General features: G+C 38.7%; 1 protein-coding gene and 1 pseudogene across 6 annotated transcripts in view; one reads left to right on the top strand and one right to left on the bottom strand.

Moving 5' to 3' along the window:
* Window positions 1–17,217, bottom strand: part of MCU (mitochondrial calcium uniporter) — a 217,373-nt gene that overhangs the window by 106,446 nt on the left and 93,710 nt on the right. The window lies entirely within an intron of this gene.
* Window positions 7,224–8,672, top strand: LOC125961107 (glycoprotein endo-alpha-1,2-mannosidase-like; annotated as a pseudogene).

Below are 17,217 nucleotides of genomic sequence, written 5' to 3'. Positions count from 1 at the left end.
GCATTATCACTTTAGAGCTGAAAATATATCAGCATTTAGGAATCTCCCCAAATTCACTGGGTAGCACGAATTCCCCACACCAGTGCCCTGAAAAGGCAAGGTCGCTCTGCAATCTACTTCAGCCAGAGAGGCAGATCACACAGCAGCCCTCTCACACTCACCCACGCCTACCCAGGGACAGGCTTTTCCCCAGCACTGGCTCCCTGCATAGTGCAACATTAACATTTATGGGAGCTGCTGGGTGCACAGAGGGCTTTTCCTGACAGACAAGGGCATCCAGAGATCTAATCCCTGCCAACAACTGCTTTGCAGGACTTTCTGCCCTTCTTAGACATGCCAGCAGGCAGCCAGCTTACTTAAATCTATTCTTTAACCTCTCCTAAAACTATATGTAGCCAGTTAAAAAGTGTAACTACCTTCAATGAAATGCTCAAGAAAATTATGCATGGCTACAAGACAGCTTGATTTTAAGTAAGTAACTTACACACATTAGCTTTTAAAAACCACAATTACTATCTGCATAAGACACGTGCTTCTAAGAGATCTATTAAGAAAACAGAGCCACATTTTCCCAAATTTGACAGTATTAATTTGAGAAGATCTGAAAAAAAAAAAGTAAAGAAAACAAAAGCCTATGTACTTCCTTTTAGTCAAATTCAAAGCAAGCAATCTCTCTCTCTCTCTCTCTCTGAATTAGGCATTCTCTTTTCACTGGTTCTCAAGAGGGAGCAGAAGTAAGTATCTTAATGCAACCCCTCACAGATGCAAGTAAATGGTCTATTCAACCTTGCAGCACAACATGAAGGCTTAAGCAAGGAGCTACATCATCCAACAGTGCCTGGTCTCCCCCTGGCTTCCCTTGGATCAAGCAGCAGGGTTAATTATGTGGAACAGCCAAAAAGGTACAGTAATTAGATATTGACTTCTGGGGGCTGGTAAATTTCAATAATGCCTATGGTTCTAGACTTCATAATAAGCTTCTATTTAACCTGCTTTTGAAACCAAAGACTCAAAGTAAAAGAATTTTTTAAAAAAGAAAAGAAGAAAGAAAAAAACAGTATTGCTTTTTTTTTTTTTTAAACATTTGTAGTTAAGTATGAAGAAGATCCTTCCCACATGCATCTGATTTTAGGGACTTAACATTTTGTTCTCCACCTCACTCCACTCTTGTGTTTTTCTTGGTATGAGCTCTGCTCTCTCCCTTCCTCTGATAACACTTTGGATACTACAGCTCTCCCCATGCCCCTGCTCCAAAAGCCTCTATTCATCCTGCAGTGTTTAACTTGACAGATTTTTCCCTCAGCAGAAAATGGGCTAGAAATCCCAACACTGTTCCACTAACCAAGCTCTCCTAGGGAAGAAGAGAGTGTTCACACAGTACATGCAAAAGTTTCTCAGATGCTAAAGACAGGCCCAAAGTAGTGGCATGTGGCAATTCCATATCTGAGTCCAAAACACACTCCTTCAAGGAGCCACTAGTTTGCTTTTATCATACCTTTTGTCCTAAATAATATTCTAAAATGAATAGCATCACACTTGTTTTGGACATGAGGGTAGGGGTGAAGGAACGGAGGGAATTAAAAACCATAATCTAATCCTTCAAATATCTAGAAGTTTCACTAGATGCACCCAGATGGCATACCTTTGTCAGGTAATAAAATCCAACTTGAAAACAATCTACACAATGACATTCTCTAGCCAAGGTGGAGCACGAGCAATGCAGTGGTTTCATTTAAACTATTCAGTGAAGTACTTAGGGTGGATATTGATTATGCTTAAAGTACATTCAGCAAAAAATTCAAACCACTTGAGTTACTGTTTCTTTTTGGTCTGGGAATTCCCTTCACACTTTCCTGTAGAACTATAGGCTACAAATTACTCAGGTTTGCAATAGCAGAAGAAGGGTCCAGTGAGAGACACCACCAGTCACAAACCTTTCTAAATTCTCTGGATTCTTGATCATTTATCTTTTGATAAATGGGCTAGTCCCTGACATACTACTGTAGGAAGTTGGCTCATGGTTAGACAGCTACACTAAAATCACAATAACCTCTGTTGTTCCTGGCTTTGCTAACTACCAGCCAATATACAAATAAAGCATGAGTCCTACATATAAGGGACTTAAAAACTAGTAAGGGGGCTTCCCTGGTGGCGCAGTGCTTGAGGGTCTGCCTGCCAATGCAGGGGACACAGGTTCGAGCCCTGGTCTGGGAGGATCCCACATGCCGCAGAGCGGCTGGGCCCATGGGCTGCAACTACTGAGCCTGCGCGTCTGGAGCTTGCGCTCCACAACAAAAGAGGCCGTGACGGTGAGAGGCCCACGCACCGCGATGAAGAGTGGTCCCTGCTCGCCGCAACTAGAGAAAGCCCTCGCACAGAAATGAAGACCCAACACAGCCAAAAATAAATAAATAAATAAAATTTAAAACTAGTAAGGGAAACTAGACACACATCCTTGCAACGTTAAATAAGAAAATGAAAGTTAAAACTGGGTTCCTCAGAAGAGGTAGAAATTCAGTTAGACTTTTAAAATTAAGTAGGATTTAGAGAAAGAATAAAGAACATTTGGGAGTGCATGGGCTAAGGAATACATATGGTATGAAGGTGAGAATGTACCAGGCACACTATAAGTGGAAATGGACCAGTTCAAGTACTGCTACACCTCTATAACCACTTCACAACAGAGATTTTTGGGTAAACTGAGAAGGGATATGCATTCTTCTGTATTGCCAATTCTTGAGTTCCTCCCACTGGATGTGTGGTTAGGGTATATTTTGTGGAATCAGCAATGGTGAAGAACAGATCCAGGACAGAGTATGGAGAATCATGATCCAAGGACTACAGAGAGGAGTCTGTAGTCCTGGCAATACCCACTAGTTTCCCTCATGGAAGTGAGCCCCCACTCTGATGAGAGTGAAAAGGACTTTCCCCTTTTTGTGGCCTCTGCATGACCACAGATCACAGTGTCCTCATTTCATTAGAACTGACCATTTGGATCATCTACAGATCCTCTCACTAAAATGGGTTCCAGGATCACTGGCCCTTTGGCCAAGCCACAAAGACTTTAACTATATCAGAGCAACCACAGGAAGGAAGAAAAAAAAAAAAAAAAGGAACTGACATGAAAAGTAGATAGCTATTTTTCTAAAGTATGTTTGGGAACTGAGCAACTTGTCTTTCTCATCCTTCCCTAAGAATTAGCTCAGGTTAAGCTTTCACACTTAAGTCTCAATCAATTCCCAGAAAAACAAAACATCTGCTTCTAGTACAACCACACAACCATCTGTTTCTGAAAACAGACATAAACACCCCAACTCCCAAAGCCTTGTTTTAATAAAAAATGGAATGAATGGATGATGTTTCACACACAGTATACTTTGTGTATATTTTGCCTTTGAGAATACAACCTAAAACCTGGCTGGTCTTAAGATGAATTTAACCCCACAATTCATTTAAAATTATTAAATCTAAGAAACTGAAAAGGCTGTATCAAAAAGCAAAGTGTCAGCAGCAAAAAGTAACACATGGGGAGAAATTTTAAAAGCTGGCAACCCAGGCTGAGGATATGATCAGTTTATACATCTAAACAAAGAGGTCCCTACTGGCTCCAAGTAGCCTCAGCCTCAACAACTTCTTATCCCCAAACTCCTTGCCTGACAAATTCAAACCATCAAATCTTTCCTGATTACCAATAACAAGACCCCAAATTCTACAGCAAAAAGCTCTCTATCTAACATTCCCTCCATAGTATCATCCCCCTTCACCCCATTCCAGTGTTCCAATTCTTAAAATTAAATTAAGGTGGCAAAAATATCCAGAAATAAATGAATAAACTATTCATTGAATTACTATCTCTAGTGCCTGTCAGACCAATTAAATGGGCATCACAATATCACCAAACTAAAAAAAACATTCTGGGGACTTCCCTGGAGGCACAGTGGTTAAGAATCTGCCTGGGGCTTCCCTGGTGGCGCAGTGGTTGAGAATCTGCCTGCTAATGCAGGGGACACGGGTTCGAGCCCTGGTCTGGGAGGATCCCACATGCTGCAGAGCAACTAGGCCTGTGAGCCACAACTACTAAGCCTGCGCGTCTGGAGCCTGTGCTCCGCAACAAGAGAGGCCGCGATAGTGAGAGGCCCGCGCACCGCGATGAAGAGTGGACCCTGCTTGCCACAACTAGAGAAAGCCCTCGCACAGAAACGAAGACCCAACACAGCAAAAATAAATAAATTACTTAATAAACTCCTACCCCCAACATCAAAAAAAAAAGAATCTGCCTGCCAATGCAGGGGGCCTGGGTTCGAGCCCTGGCCCAGGAAGATCCCACATGCCGCGGAGCAACTAAGCCCATGTACCAGAACTACTGAGCCTGCACTCTGCAGCTCATAAGCCACAACTACTGAGCCCACGTGCCACAACTACTGAAGCCTGTGCGCCTAGAGCTCGTGCTCCACAACAAAGAGAAGCCACCACAATGAGAAGCCCGTGCACCACAACGAAGAGTGGCCCCTGCTCACCGCCAACTAGAGAAAGCCCGTGTGCAGCAACGAAGACCCAATGCAGCCAAAAATAAATAAATTTATTTTTTTAAAAAAAAAACGAATTTCCTTCAAAATTTAGAGGTTATTTCTCCAATATTTAGTAGATTTCACTGTTGAGAAGCTTGAGCTTTGATTTCTGATCTTTTGCAGTAAAACTTGTTTTTCTCTTGATTCTGTAGGATTTTCTTTTTTAAAATCATGACTATGAAATTTAAGAGGTCCTTTGATGTGGATCTCACTATGCTTGGCAATTGTTGGATTATTTCAATATAGAAACTTGTATTTCAGTTATGGAAAGTTTCTTGGAATGGCTTCTTTGATGATTTCTTCTCCTCCATTTCTACTATTCTCTATTTCTGGAACTCCTATTACTTAAACCTCTTTTGGTTACTGAATCTCTTGGACGGGTCCTCTAATTTTCTTACTCTTCTCTCCTAAATTATATTTCTTTCTTTTAGTTCTAGTTTCTCGGTCACTTCAAAACTTTTATGGAATACTCTGTTATGTTTTTAATTTCTAAAATCTGTTTGGTTTTCTGAAAGTTCCTTTTTTAGAGCACCCTATACTAGATGCATTACTTTTTTCTGAGGATTATTAGTGATACATTAAAATTTTTTTTCCTTCCTCCTTCATGAGCTCTGTTCCCTTTAACTTGCTGTTTCCTATTTGCTTTGGCTTTGCTCATATTAAAATTGTTTTTCAAATATCTAGTGATCTTTCACTGATTCCTCATATTTAGGAGTGGGGAGTGATGGCTAAAAAGCTGATTGGAAACTTTATGCAAATAGTGGTCTTCACTGCAAAAGTGCTCTGGTTGTGCTATTTCCCTGGGGATACCCAAATGATTAGTATCTTTAAGTCTTTTCTTTCAGATTATGTCAGGTTCTCCAGAGAAACTTACCAATCTCTTACTTTGAAGGTAAAAGCTTGTCTGCCAATGTTCTCAGATAAATGAGGGAAGCAGGCTAGAAATACCAATATTCAATACGTCAATTTCCACTTATTCCTCCTCTTTCAGTACATTACCCCTGCCCTCATGGTGTCCAGGGTTCCTCATTCCAGAAAATCTGTTTCATTTTTTGGGGGGGATTGAATTTTCAGTTTTCTTCCAGGATGGGGGAAGAGAATCTGGGGGACTAATTACCATGTAAAGAGATTCTCAATGAATCCTTCAACTAATTTCTCCTGTTGTCTCATTCCCATTTCACGAAGGTATTGGAAGATGTTTCAGGGTAAGCCAGGTTCCTTTTCAATTTACACCATTATTAATTTCAGGATTCAGTAAAGAAGTACTCATTCTTCTTCTCTTCAGATTTCTAAACCTAAAATTTCCAGTCCCTTCCATTTCCCTCCCCTTTCCTTTGTCTTTTGTTCCCATTGTGGATTTATGCCTAAAAAACCAAAAACCTTTGTTATTTTAGTGGAGTTTTGAGAAAGAGTGAAGGTAAATCTGTGTTCAATGAACCATCTGACTATAGTTAACGATATACAGTAGTCCCCCCTTATCTGCAGGGTATATGTTCCAAGACCCCCAGTGGATGCCTGAAACTGTGGATAGGACCGAATCCTAGATATACTATGCTCTTTCCCATACATACGTACCTATGATGAGGTTTAACTTATAAATTAGGCACAGTAAGAGAATATCCAAATTTCCAGCATCACTACTCTTGTGCTTTGGGACATTATTAAGTAAAATAAGGGTTACTTGAACACAAGCACTATGATACCAAGACAGTCCATCTGATAACCTAGATGGCTATTAAATGACTAATGGGAGAGATATGCTGGACAAAGGGATGATTCACATCTTGGACAGGACAGAGCAGGATGGCAAGCACACTACTCAGAACAGCTCACAATTTAAAAATTATGAATTGTTTATTTCTTGAATTTTTCATTTGATATTTTCTGACCGTGATTGACCATGGGTAACTGAAACTGCAGAAGGCAAAACCATGAATAAGGGTATACTTATAAGAAAGTTGTTAACAGAATACATCCTAAGAGTTCTCACCAAAAAGAATTTTTTTCTTCTTTTCTTTTTACTGTATCTATATGAAATGATGGATGTTAACCAAACCTACTGTGACAATCATTTCACAATATATGTAAATCAAACTGTACCATCATGCTCTACACCTTACATTTATACAGTGATGTATGTCAATTATTTCTCAATAAAGCTGGAAAAAAAATCTACCATCTTTAACTGGAAGCACCCACATTTATTTAGATCATATCTGAAATCCAATACTAAAATCCAGGGACAGATCAAGCCACAAAATTCCAAAAAGCTATCTTGGTGATAATAGTAACAGTAAAGTTAAAGTACACTGTCTACTATACTTTCCCCCAGCCTTTAAAATTTGCCACAAAGCTGAGAAAGAAAAAAGTATAATATTCTAATAACCATTAGGTGTTGATGGCCAATGGTAGCTGGAAGGTTAACTTCAAGGTTTTGTGATGTTTGTTATTGTTTTAAAGAATGATAAGAGTAATGGAGGTGGCACTCATTGAAATTCATTAGCATATGCTAAATGACACACCCACAGGCACCGGAACAGTTCCAAGCCTAACCATAAAAAGCCAAAAAGTGGGCGGCGGCCCATATCCTGGAAATCCCCACCCCTTCTCCAAAATAGTTGGAATAATCCTCCCACTTGTTGGTCTATGAAATTACCCAGCCCATAAAAACTAACCACCCCGTATTTTGGGGCTGCTCTTGACTTTTGAGATGGACTGCATTCTGTCTATGGAATGTGTATCTCTCTAAATAAATCCACGTCTTACCTATCAAAAAAAAAAAAAAGAGTAATGGAGGTGGGGAGACATAGGGATGGACTTGAGGAGAAGCAAATCACTTCTTTTCAAAAGTTATTTTTCTAAATGTTTTCCACTGGGTACCATTTTCCTTACTGTCTTTAAGTTTCATAAAGAAAATCTATTTTGTCCCGCCCCTCAGGCTCCTTTTGGGTGGCGGGGCTGGTTGGGTCTCTGCTGTGTTGAGGCTGCTGGCTTTTGCTTTACTCCCAGCCTCACTGGCTCTGCTGGCAGACTCCCTGCTGACAGCCAGATTCCTGGGCTGCTACATTCCATATATAGGAATTTTACTCCCTGGAGTTATGCAGTACAGAGTTTGAAGGACTGTATGAATTGGTCCTTCCCAGAAATAAGCAGCTAAACATTTACTATTTTGGAGTTTAAAGCATGCCATCATCGAAGTTTCAAAAAAGGACTTGTATCATTTTGTCACTTTCTATTCTATTTATTTTCTCTCCGATGATAGGTTTAAAAATGGGAAGACCAAATAAAGCTACTTTTGGAGATCCTTTTGGACTTGATCTTCTTCCAGAACTTCATTGATGAACTACTCACTTGGTGGAAAATTTTGATTCCCCAAAGAGTGACACAATCAGCAGTGAAACAAATATCAAGAATTTAAAGCTGTTGAGATCACTATGAAACCCTCCAAAACCTCTGAACCTTACCTGGGAGAACTGTCACTTCTGAATTATTAGTTACATGTATTTTATTACAGTTGGTACAGAAATCTACAATTTGGTGGAACCATCTAGTCTTGGAGCTTTGGGACCCTAGAATAGCCAGTAATTATCCACAAGGGAGACCCAGCCCCCGAGATGACAGTGGCTCCAGCTTTTACCCTGAGACGTTCTCAGTGTCCTTTGGTCACAGAAACTCACATGAAACAAATGCACTCAGCTTCAGTTAATGTACTAGTATTAGCCCTATCTTGGTATACACCTGATTCAAATGATGAGAATGATGAAACTACTGATGACTTAGTACCAACTATTTTGGATAAAGATCATATATATAACCTGAAGCAGAAAAGAAAGAGGAGTAAAATGTTCTTTTGTGAAGATAATACAGAAATTAGTGAAGATTTACATACTAAATTTCTTATGTGTCTACTAAAAACAAGAGTTGTTAATTGTGAGAATTTAAGTATTTATAAAGAAGTTAAAAAATAAACTGCTCCAAAGAAGGAAGGAAGGAAGGAAGGAAAGGGAGGGAGGGAGAGAGGAAGGGAGGGAGGGAGGAAAGAAGGGAGGAAAGAAGGGAGGAAAGAAGGAAGAAATCTATCTTAACTAATGAATAAATGAAACTTTTGAAAGTTTCTTAGTACATATATTACACTGACCCTTCACCAGGCAAAGAAAATTCTACAATGGAACAGTATGCTAAGAAAGTAAGCTTAGGGGTACATGGAACAAGGAAAATCTGGGGTCACTTTCCCTCAGGACTTGGGCTTCTATCACCAGTGTAAATCAAACATCTAGTGGTCTCTAGGTTATAAAAGACAACTAAGTAAAGAATGGATGGGGGATTGGAGGATTCCCTTATAACATGTACCCAACTTTGATTGTTATTTCTCTTGTCTACCACCTCTGGCATGTGACTGTCAGGTAACAAGAGTTGGTCTAGATAATGACTACACAAAACTTGCATGCCATGAAGAAATGGGAATACAAACAGCCCAGCAGATTTTCTTCTCATAAACTAGTTTAAAATCATGAATGAAATCACAGTACTGCTCAAGTAAAACAATTCTCGTTTCACTAGAACACCATACTGAGAGTCAAGAGAAGATTCTTCCCCCGCGGCACTCACCAAATTAGGAAATCACATAGAAGAATATTTTCCCCACAAATCTGCTCTCTCCCTTGTACTCCTCCTTTCAGAAAATGGTACTATCATTTAGTTGTTGAAATTATAAACTTGGCTATCATTCTTAACTCCTTCCTCCCACCTTCCTTCCTTCAGTCACCAAAAACTGTGAGTTCTAGCTTTTATATAGCTGTTAAATCCATCTGTTTCTATATCTCCAAGTCCCTGCCTCCCATCTATCCTCCATAACATAACCAAAATTATCTTTCTAAAATGTTAATCTTTTCATGTCACTCTCTTGCTTAAAACCCATTTCACTAGCTTTAAGAATTTTTAAAAGTGCAAATATTTAAGGGGAAGAACAAAAGCAGTAACAGATTTCCAAGAGTTCACTGTCATGAGTATATACTTGGGAAAGGGCCAAAGGAAAAGATATGGATTAGGGCTTCCCTGGTGGCGCAGTGGTTGACAGTCCGCCTGCCGATGCAGGGGACGTGGGTTCGTGCCCTGGTCCGGGAGGATCCCGCATGCCGCGGAGCAGCTGGGCCCGTGAGCCATGGCCGTTGAGCCTGCGCGTCCAGAGCCTGTGCTCCGCAACGGGAGAGGCCACAACAGTGAGAGGCCCATGTACCGCAAAAAATTAAATAAATAAATAAATAAATAAAACTGAAATCTTTAAAAAAAAAAAAAAGATATGGATTAGTAAAATGCCAGGAGGAAAGAGAGAAGCAGCAGTGGGGGCCAGGCTGTGATTAAAGCCAATGCTAAAATTAAAGGCAGCATAAAAACTATTTTTAAAAATGAGTAAATTGCCTTTGTGGCACATTAAAATTGTAATATTACTTCACACAATAACTTAGATTTTTCAATTCAATAAATATTTAATAGAGCTTCTACTACATGGAAGGCTTTGGGTTATCCACTTATTTGCAATAAGCCACCATTCCAAAGACTTGCCACAATTCCACTTCCCCCATAGCGTACCCACAAGATAACACCTTCTCTGACTTCACTTTAGTTACAAAGTATTTATGGATGGAATAATATGATGTCTGTAATTTGATTTAAAATAATTCTGGGAAGGGAGCTAGTGGGGGGAGGGGAAAGATATAACAAGATTAGCAAAATGTTCACATGCTGAAGCTGAATAATGGGTACGTTGGGGTTCATGGATTAATTATATTATTCTCTTCACCTTGTGTATTTTGAAATTTTTCTATGATAAGAAGTAAAACTAAACCAAAAAATATTAAAAGAAAAAGCAACCCTAGTGCTAAAACACAATGCTTTTTTCATTCAGCAAGGTTTCATACAGGATAGGTAGGTAGATTTTCATATTTCAGGCATCGCTTTGATATGATTTTGAACCACAATTAGAAAGGTTATTCTTTCAAATTCAATTGTGTAACATAAAGACTTATACCAAAAATTAAAGAGAAAATGTATGAGAAATCAAAGTTTATTTTCTTAGGTAACAGCTTCTGCAACTAACATATAGAAACCACATTTGCTTTAAGAAAGCCTGAGTAGTGGGCTTTCCCTGTGGCGCAGTGGTTAGGAATCCGCCTGTCAATGCAGGGGACACAGGTTCGAGCCCTGGTCCAGGAAGATCCCACGTGCCGCAGAGCAACTAAGCCCGTGTGTCAAAACTACTGAGCCTGCACTCTAGAGCCCACGAGCCAGAACTATTGAACCCGCGTGCCACAGCTACTGAAGCCTGCGCGCCTAGAGCCCATGCTCTGCAACAAGAGAAGCCACCGCAATAAGAAGCCTGCGCACCGCAACGAAGAGGAGCCCCCACTCACCCCAACTAGAGAAAGCCCGCGTGCAGCAAGACCCAACACGGGCAAAAAAAAAAAACCCGAGTGGCACCATACTTGCATTCTTTTGTTCCTCGATCCATTACAGAAAAAAATTTTTTTTCTTAAAGTTAGTATCTATTTCACAAATACTTGATTTTAAGTAGTCCTGGTTGATATTATAGGATAAGCTACAGGGCGTTTTTTACTTCCAATAATGAAGTTTTTATGAATATGATCATGCTGTTCTCTATCTCTAAAACTATCCTTGGTTTTGGTTATAATGCCCTACAGCAGCAGTGGGGGGTGGGGGAGGGAGCATGGTTCAGGCGGTAATGTGAACGATGGGGAGCAATAGGGAGCGGCAGATGAAGCTTCGCTCACTCGCCCGCCACTCACCTCTTGCTGTGCAGCCTGGTTCCCAACAGGACCGGTACCAATCTGGGGCCCAGGGGTTGGGGACCCTTGGCCTACAGCAGGGTTTCTTAACTTCAGTACTACTGACATTTTGGGCTGGATAATTCTTTGTTGTAGGGGGCTGTCCTGTGCATTGTAATATGTTTAGAAGCATCCTTGGCCTCTAGCCACTGATGCCAGAATCAATGCTGCCCCCAATCAGTTTTTGACAACCAAAAATGTCTCCAAATATCTACGGGCTGGAGGGGCGGGGGGTGGCAAAATTACCTCCTCTTGAGAACCACCACCCTCCAGCAATTAGACAATATAATTTTTGCTTACTTAAAAAATACCCGGGACTTCCCCAGTGGTGCAGTGGATAAGAATCCGCCGGCCAATGCAGGGGGCACGGGTTCGATTCCTGGTCCGGGAAGATCTCACATGCCATGGAGCAACTATGCCCGTGCACCACAACTACTGAAACCCGTGCGCCTAGAGCCTGTGCTCCGCAACAAGAGAAGCCATTGCAAGGAGAAGTCCGTGCACAGCAATGAAGAGTAGCCCCTGCTCGCCACAACTAGAGAAAGCCCCACGCAGCAAGGAAGACCCAATGCAGCCAAAAATAAATAAAATTAAATCTTTAAAAAAAAAATACCCTTACTTCATAAATACATTTTCCTAATCTAAGAGAGTAAGACACCCTGGAATGTGTGGATATGTTGCCATCATTACTTACAGGAACAGCTTCCTAGTCGCAGAATCATAGAAGTGTCTTAATGATCTAGTTTGATGTTCTCAATATGGACCACAGCCCAAATCTGTGGCTGTATATTCAAGAATTTAGGAGTTCTCTATAAAACGTTTAAAATTTTCTGCATTTACCATGGATGATCTTTGAAAATTTGGGTCATTTGAATGAATACTTTATAATTAAGTGTTGCCAGGATATTTGTGCCCATATTTGTATTTACCAACACAGGAAATCATCAATTTCCCTCACTATCCTAGGCTAATGAGAAAAGTAGAGAGGCAGGTAATACAGTTGAGCCAGTGAAGGCCAAATGATATCATGATACACTAAACCAAAGATTTATAATAGTTTTAATAAAAACAACATGTCAGGAGAATTAAATTGGCATCTCATGCACTGTAGTCTAGGTAGCCCAATGCAAAAGAACCTATAGTGTAGCAAGGAATAACATATTCACATGGGAAGCAGCAGCATTTTAGTTTCAGCAAACCATTATCATTCATCATGCTGATGTTAATACATTGGTTTTGTAGTTTGTTTGTACTACACTTGTTTTGTAGCTCTACATGGATGTAGCAGAGGGAACTTCTTATTTAGCTTCATGTTTGTCTACACTAAAGCTGAGTACCTAATTAAAAACAACAATATAGTTTAAGAATTTGAATATTCCTTTGAAAGGATCTGCACAATACTCAAATTTGAAAATTGCTGATCTAGTCCACTGTCTTCATTTTACTCAGAAGAAACTATAGTCCAGTGGTATTAGTAACTTGTCCAAAAATCACACACCTAACCACTGGCAAAGAGAGCATTACAACTATAGGTCATCTCATGCACCAATTGTTATTGTATACCTCAGTGTCCTGTTTAAACAACATAGTTAAGTAAACATAACTGGAAGTTTTTTCTTTTCGCCTACCACATTCTAAATTGAACTTATAAACAGTGAAATAACTCAGTATTAGAGATACAGTATAAACAGACTATAGCAGTACATTATTTTACATGTATTTGCCTACAAAATAAGACTGAGCTATCATTCTATTAAAGACTAAAAAAGAGTATATGGATGTTACTCTTGATCATGAGCCGTCCCAAAATTCAATCCTCCAATCCCACACCTCGTAAGGCTTCTTGGCATTTTAGAGGTTGCTTAAATGTTGCATTTTTTTTTAACTGTGAAACATTAGAAAAAGTTTTCTAACAATAAGGAATTGTTACATTACCAATAGTATGTTCATGTAACAGAACACCTGAATAAAGATAGTGACCATTTATTAAATGATACTGTATATCAGATTTTGTGTTAAATGCTTCATATGATCTCATTTAATCTTTACAACAATCCTATAATTTATCTCCATTTTACAAATGAGGTTTATTTTCCAACTCATGTGTTAAGTTGAAAAGTCCAGAATCAAAGTCTGATTCTAGATTCTGAACTTAAGCTTTATGAAAAACTGCCGCGTATTAAAATTCTCATGTCAGTGTCACATGAAAAGATATTCAATGTAATGCTATGTGATAAAAACAGCTTAGAAATAACATATACAGGAAAAGTCAGGAAGGTTCTATACCAAACTGTTAAAAGTGAATGTATCACTAGGTCTTATTTTCACACAATTGCATGTTCTAATTTATTTGTAGTGAATAAATATCACTTGCTAAACAACAACAGAGTTTTAAATAATAAAAATCAAACCAGCCAACAGACTTAGCCTGGGCAACCTAGTCATTCAGGGCAGTCTTGGCAAAAAGACCCCCATGCTCTAGTTACAAATTATGACTTAGGTTCCAAACAGCTTAAAAATAAAAAATCATCCTTTCCCTGTTTCTTATACTAGGTAGTCTCAGTGAGGATTTACCTATAAATAAGCAAAAAAAAAGAAGAGAAAAGAAAAAAAGGAAAAAAAAAAAGCATGTCATTTTACAAATTTTCTTCTCAGTGTTGAACATCTTTCATGTGATAATTACTTAATATATGGCAGTTTTCATACAGCTTCCCAATGACACAATTTGAGAATTATGCAGTAAATTTTATAACTGCATTAAATGTTAATCAAAAAACATTAAATGTTTTCAAAAAAAATACTGTATTTGTGACACTTATTAGCTAACCATTTAAATGGAACATTCCTTTCATTGTGCTTTTAAAATCCATTTACTTCTGAAAGAAGCCTGTATTTGCTCAGAACAGAAGTCTCAGATAAGCCTGTGATGACAGAACTTATTTGCCTTTAATAGTTGATTTTAAGTCTTGGTTTTGAGGCAACAATGTAAGCAATCATATTAGTAATACAGAACAAAAAGGAAAGCATTAATTTGGTAATGTATAATACTAACTTATGGGATTATTTGTGTGAATTTAATTAAACCTTTCTGCTCTGATCTACTTCTCATTTCACTTTTAGAAACAGAAGAAAGGTGACATCAGATAATCCTAGTGCAGTCTAACTGCTAGGATATAAAACTATGAAGATGCCTAAAACTTTAAAAGTCAGACAAGTTTTTCCTGAAACAAAAATCAAAGTACTCAGAAAATACAAATATTTTATTAGCACTAGACTACCTTTACCACACAGTTACGGTAAGTCAGGTCTTCCTTGTTTTATTCGTTTCTTATTCTTTCTGTAATAAATTACCACAAAATTAGTGTTTTAAAATAACACATTTATTCTCTTACAGTTCTGGAGGTCAGAAATTCGAAATAAGTCTCACTGGGCTAAATAAAGTCAAGGTTTCAGTAAGGCTAATTTCTTCTAGAGGCTCTGAGACAAGAATCTGTTTCCTTACCCTTTTCCACTTCTAGAGGCCTCCTCCATTCCGTGGCTCATGACTCCTTCCTCACATCACATCTACCACTAACTTTCATCTCCTGTTTCCCTATTATAAGGACCCTTGTGATTATATCAGACCCATCTATAACCTTCGGACCCAAAATATCAGACCCAAAATAACCTTCCCAAAGAGTTTAAGAGTAGCAAAGATTTGTCATTCAGCTGTGAGGTGTGTAACTATATTGCATCAAGTCTCTGGAACTAATGAAACTAAGTATTTCACCTTCTGCTACCTAATGCCTAAAGGCATTTTTCTATTTGATAACAAGTAACAGCAATAAAAGGCAACCTCATTGCTTAATGCTGTCATGAGCTAATCACAGATACCCTAGATCCAAAAAATACTTCACTGCATTCAACATCCAATAAGGCCCAAGGACAAATGGTTATACATTTTCAGTATTTTCAACTGTTTAGGCATAATAGAAAACAGTAAATAATATATCCTCTCATGTGTGTGCTGCATGTTCTTCACTAGCTTGTAACATATATAACATATAAAAACCCTATGTAAAAAAATTACTGCAACTTCTGCTATTTTAAGCTATCCTGATATTACTACACTTTTGTATGAGTGTTAAAGACATTATTAGAGCAATATTATGCAGCTTACAAATAGATACTGTTTTCTAAATTTGTAAATAAGTTGTAAGGAAATTTAGATACTATCAAGCCACAGCTGCTATTTCAAATGAGAGCAACCAAGAATGTAGGCCTTCCTCTACACCCAAATCCCAATTGAGGATTATGATATCTGCTAGGAGGGGCAGTCCACCTGCATTTCTCTTACTTCCACCTCTTTGTTGCAGAAGCTCTGTAAGAGACAAGAGCAGCTTAGAGGTCTGGTCCTCACTTCTTCCAGCCAGCCCCCACTTGTGGGACAGAAGTTCTACCACAGCAGGCAAGCCAGGAACACTGGGATCCCAAATGCCCTTGCCCCAGCTTGCTCATACTGTTAAAGTTTCTGCAACAGAAGACACCCAGAAGACCAAGCAGCAGTGTCATTCCAAGAGAAGGGGCCACTAGCTCACTTCCTACTCCAGGCAGTGGCAGAGGTTTAGCCCAGGGGTAAAGGCAGGACAGAAAAAGAGAGAAAGCTCCAAAGTGTTCCCCAAGGGAAATGACTTTATTTGGAACACAGTGTGGGAAAGTTAATAGTGAGGGCACTACAGAAGATAATAGAGATTTTGGTGGTAAGCAATTAAGAGACTGGTAAATCTTTGAGAGTAACAAGCTACAACAGCTAGAATTTTACTAGGGAGAACCAGGGAAAGAAGCAGCTAAAAAGAGTCCTCCTGAGAAAAAAACCTCAAAGACTGGCTGCAAAATTACACCTGCAATGAGGCCCAATATTAATTGCATCAGCCTGTGGAAGAATTTATGTTACAGGCAGTACTGATAATGAGCTAATTATAATGATAATGAGCAATTAGTGGAAGCTAACAGATGGGTGTGATACCTATAGAGACAGACAGCTAAACAAAGAGAACAGAGAAAGAGACAACCAAAGACAGCCCTGCTAAAACCACCATCATCCTAGGATGATTCTGTGCATGCCAAAGACTGTGACTCCTGATCAGTAGCTACACACTATAGAGAAAATAGACTTCACTAAAATGGTCCAGCCAAGCCACTAAACAAATTAACAAGTAAACAACAACATCCAATTTGGTGAATGTGTGGGAATTGGGGGTGGAATCATATCCTCAGTTGCTACAATATGTTATCTAAAATATCCAGTTTTTACTATATATAAAATAGATAACTAATAAGGACCTACTATATAGCACAGGGAACTCTACTCAATACTCTGTAATGACCTATACAGAAAAAGAATCTAAAAAAGAGTGGATATATGAATATGTATAAATGATTCATTTTGCTGTTCAGCAGAAACTAACACAACACTGTAAATCAACTATACTCCAATAAAAATTAGTTTAAAAAATAAAATAAAATAAAATGTCCAGTTTTTGGTAAAAAGTTATGAAACATGCAAAGAAACAGAAAAGTATGGTCCCTACATAAGAAAAAAGAGCAAGCAACAGAAATTGCCTTTGAAAGAGTTCAGATGTTGGACTTAGCAGGCAAAGACTTTAAAACAACTATTATAAATATGTCTAAAGAATTAAAGGAAAAAATGCTTTAAAAAAGTAAAGGAAGCCCTGATAATTTCTTGTCAAATAGACAATATCATTAAGATATAGAAATTATTTTAAATAATGGAAATTCAGGAGTTGAAAAGTACAATAACCAAGAAG

Source organism: Orcinus orca, chromosome 14, assembly GCF_937001465.1.
Source record: "Orcinus orca chromosome 14, mOrcOrc1.1, whole genome shotgun sequence".
Lineage (NCBI taxonomy): Eukaryota > Metazoa > Chordata > Mammalia > Artiodactyla > Delphinidae > Orcinus > Orcinus orca.
The sequence above is the reverse complement of the archived record's forward strand: the minus strand, read 5'-3'. Positions and strand labels throughout refer to the sequence as shown.